Below are 4,159 nucleotides of genomic sequence, written 5' to 3'. Positions count from 1 at the left end.
ACAAAATGGATGAATAATTAAATAAGTGCATAAACAAATAAAGATAAAAGGATACAGAGGAATAAAATAAATAAATAGAAAGGTCAGCCAATTTAATCTTACATATTACACACACACACACACACACACACACACACACACACACACACACACACACACACACACACACACATACCATTTTTTAAAAGAAATAGAAAATGAAACAAGAACTAATTACACCCAAAATAATTACATATATACAACTCCATCCTGTACTAAAAAAAAAAAAAAAAGGAATCGCGATTGACGCAACATTAACTTAATTACCTCGGGATTTAAGTAACTGAACGCACCTCATATTTAAGAACGTTAGAACATTGACCATATTTCATTATTATTTTTACCATTTTTATATATTTTCTTTCACAATTTTTTTTTCTCTTTTTTTTTTGCGTGAGATTATAAAAAAAAAGAGTGCATGAAATATAACGAAGGGAGCATTAATTAATATATTTTATAGCGTGAAGCTGGAAAATTGTATAAACTGTGAGTCGCGAGAGAGAGAGAGAGAGAGAGAGAGAGAGAGAGAGAGAGAGAGAGAGAGAGAGAGAGAGAGAGAGAGAGAGAGAGAGAGAGAGAGAGAGAGAGAGAGAGAGAGAGAGAGAGAGAGAGACCAACAACAGGTAATAAGAACAGAATCACATTAAATATATAACATTAAACATATGAACGTAATAACAGATAGAAGCAAAAATCTAATTAAAAGAAGGAGATAGAGACATCAGCATCCACCAGATCTAGAAAGGCGTGCGAGGATGACATGAAATTCGTCATTTTTCAGGTTTATGAGTGCCGCAGGAAAACCCAAAGGCTGCAAAGAAATGTAGTTTATCACGCTATACAGGAGTGTACTTAAGTGTCAGTCATAGAAAATTAGAATGAATTACTTATTGTCTTAAAGGAGAGGTCAGGTGAGGGTCTGAACGAGGTGTTAATGGCATCAAATACTGTATCAACCCTTAGAGTGACGGAGAGAGGCCGCCGCCACGTCAATGTCCTGCCACAGTGAGGGTTTGGTTCCCTGAATGATGTAGGCAGCGGTCTGAGGAGATCTATTGGTCCTCTCATGCAGATGTCAATTGATCTGACCTGCAAGTTACTACCTCGCACCTGTGCTGTGGTGGCGCTTAATGAGGTGTTGGGCTGGGTAGTATATGTGTGTGTGTGTGTGTGTGTGTGTGTTTACAGCAGAGCAGCAGTGGTAGGCACACTTCCAGGACGTGTGTGTAACGCCACGCTCTTTCCACCTGTCATTATCAAGCTCTGTGGGTCTGGCCAGTGCTAACGCGGCACGTCACGGCATTGCCAGCAGGGAAACACAAGGCGTGGATCAGTTTGTGTCACTGTCAGGGTGACCGGGTGGAGTGAGAATACTATTACTGGATTTATTTTACTGCAACATTACGTTTGCAGGACAATACAGCGGTACAGTTTGTGTTCATATGGTTTCTGCACAGTGTCTGGAGTGTGGCAGGCCTTGTGAGTGCAGTATATATATCTAATTAGGTTAAGTAGGTTAAGTTAGGTTATTACGTCCTTAGGGTTCATGGTACCTTGAGTTCATTTGGGTTAGGACAGTGACCTTACACATACACACACGCAAGCAAGCAAGAGGGGCGGAGTCGGATGATGCAGAAGGGGTAGGAGGCAGGGAGATGCAGGAGGGGGCGGGAGAAGGGAGGGATAAGGTTACCTGTCTTGTCGTACTGGGGCATTCACACACACACACACGCACACACACACACAACATGACCTTTCAAAATATATAAGACATTCCAGCCTAGCTCCTTTTTTTCGAGGGGTCAATTTTAAAATGAATATCCGTATGTAAATAACGGTCCTAGGCGCTAGTGACGTCATCAGGGTGTCGAGCCCGGGCCGTCCTTCCCATCCAGTTTCCCTGCGTCACTGTTTAGCTTAATTTCCTGTGTTTTCCAGGTATGTGTGTGTGTGTTTGTGTGTGTGTGTTGAGTAGGTGGGTGTATGGAACAGTGGATTGAGGTGGATAGCTAGATGGGTGGATTGATTGATATGTGTATGGGTAAACTGTCTTGTGGGTGGATGAGTGACTTTTGTGTGTGGAAGGATATTTGGTTGGGTGGATAGATACGCGAGTAAATGGATGGGAAAGTCAAGGTGTGTGTATGAAGGGACGTGTGGATGGCTAGATGTACTAATGCGTGGATAAATGGGTGGATTGATGGATTGATACGTGGATGGAAAGGTGAGTTAAGTGGATGATTGGGTCGTAAATGTGTGGGTAGATGAGTAGATGGGCAGGTCAGTGGATGGGTAGTTGAATGAGAGGGTGAATGTCGTGTGTGTGGGCAGATGGTGAGTGAGTGAGTGGATGGGTGGATGAAAGGATTGATCAATGGGAGTCAGTGGATGGATGGGTGGGTAAGTGGATTGGGGACTGGATAAGTGGATGTGGTTGATGCCCCTCTACGAGTACCAAAACAACTGGGAGAGAAGCGCGGTTTGTCTCTTATTCCCTCTACCACCACCTGTTTAATAGTTTCCTGACTGAAGTATTAGTAATGAAATATGTTTAATATAGTAATGTGTTAAGGAAAGGGAGTGATAACTAGCTTGTTTAGATACGCCACGCCCGTGCTACACTCTGGCGGCGAACAGCAGTGATAACTAGCTTGTTTAGATACGCCACGCCCGTGCTGCACTCTGGCGGCGAACAGCTGAGATGGTTCAGGAGGGAGTGAGGAACCGGCAGTCGTCCAGGATACAGCAGCCGTGGACGTGATACACCTGTGAGCACCTCGCCCCTTCGCCTCCACACCTCAGAATGCCGCAGCTTGGTGAGTGTTGCATGTTATGCTTGCACGTATTTGATGGATAGATCAGGGAAGTGGAACTGCAGTTTGCATTGTCATCGTTGTTGTTGTTGACTTCGCTATTATGTGCAGGATTGTTGCTACTTTTGTTGCTGCCTCTATATACATTACACGCGATACTGTCACGCTACCTTGTGCCTTCATGATCAATGGCACATAAACAAATCATACGAGCAGTTAAGTCTATTCAAGCAGGTTGTTATAGTTAAAATAGGAACATGATAACAACTGGTTAAGCAGGGTAGCGATTAACTGATACTGCTGTTTCTTCACTAAATGTTTGTTTACATATAGACCATTCGCTGGATATCAAGCAAACCATCTGCACCAAGAGAAGGTGAAGCAATGACGTGGCAGTCAGAGTGGCTAATTCCTAAAGGATACACCCGCCTTGTCTGACGCCCCTGACTGGCTGTTGAGGTGAGTGCGCAGGCTGGGCAAGTCACTGAGCGAACAAACTAAACACAATAGAAATATTAAGAAAATGATGAAACAGATGGGTGAGCGTTGAAGGAAAGTGGTTAAGGGGAAATATTAAGTTAATGGGGAAGGGAGAGGGTAATGGGTAAACAAATATAAGCGAAATAAAAAAAAAACGAAGTAGATTAATGGTCGTTCAAATGAAAACGGTTTTAAAGTGTGAAATATCAAGTTAATGGCATGGAGAGGCGAACAAATGCGAAAAAAAACAAATAAAAACAAGAAACGGAGGGAAAATGATAAAACAAGAGAGCCAATCTGGAAATATCAGCAAAATAACCGAGTGAATGGGTGAAATATTGAGTTAAGAACAGAATGGGAATGCCGGCTGGGTTTTAAGGGGGTGGTAATGGCAGCTCCCTTGTCAGCCATTACTCTCCACATCACTCAGCCGCTCCAATGCCTCTCCTCTCTCTTATATTTTCATGTACACTCATTTATCACCGTGACTGATCGACTGAGGGAGGGAGAGAGGGAGAGGGAAGGAGGGAGAGAGGGGAACAGGGAGGGTTTGACAGGGGTAGCTGGGAGGGTGAGATTGAGAGCAAGGGGAAACGAGAGAGGGAGAAGGGGGTACGTGGGAGGGTAAGAGGAGAGAGGGAGTGGGGGAGAGTGACGGAGGAGGCGGTAAGAGTGGGAAGGAAAGAAGTGAAAGGTGATTGAGTAGTGGAGGAAGAAAGGAGGGATTGGAGGAAAAGGAGAGAATGGATGACTGAAGGAGAGCGGGGATAGGGAGGGAGAAAAGGAGGAGGAATAGAAAGAAGGAATAAGAGGAAGAAAGAATGAAT

General features: G+C 44.0%; 1 protein-coding gene across 22 annotated transcripts in view; it reads left to right on the top strand.

The window, feature by feature from the left end:
- The first annotated feature begins 2,663 nt into the window (after positions 1 to 2,663).
- The window catches only part of LOC135090949 (uncharacterized), a 201,976-nt gene continuing 200,480 nt past the window's right edge, over positions 2,664 to 4,159 (top strand). For 11 of the 22 annotated variants that reach the window (XR_010262209.1, XR_010262201.1, XR_010262208.1 and 8 more), the window contains exons 1-2: positions 2,699 to 2,855; positions 3,186 to 3,311. The gene's annotated coding sequence lies outside the window, so the exon portion shown is untranslated. Of the gene's footprint in view, positions 2,856 to 3,185; positions 3,312 to 4,159 lie in introns of all 22 variants that reach the window. The other 11 variants (XR_010262195.1, XR_010262193.1, XR_010262203.1 and 8 more) reach the window with 9 other exon arrangements.

This window comes from Scylla paramamosain, chromosome 36, assembly GCF_035594125.1.
Source record: "Scylla paramamosain isolate STU-SP2022 chromosome 36, ASM3559412v1, whole genome shotgun sequence".
NCBI classification, from domain to species: Eukaryota; Metazoa; Arthropoda; class Malacostraca; order Decapoda; family Portunidae; genus Scylla; species Scylla paramamosain.
The sequence above is the reverse complement of the archived record's forward strand: the minus strand, read 5'-3'. Positions and strand labels throughout refer to the sequence as shown.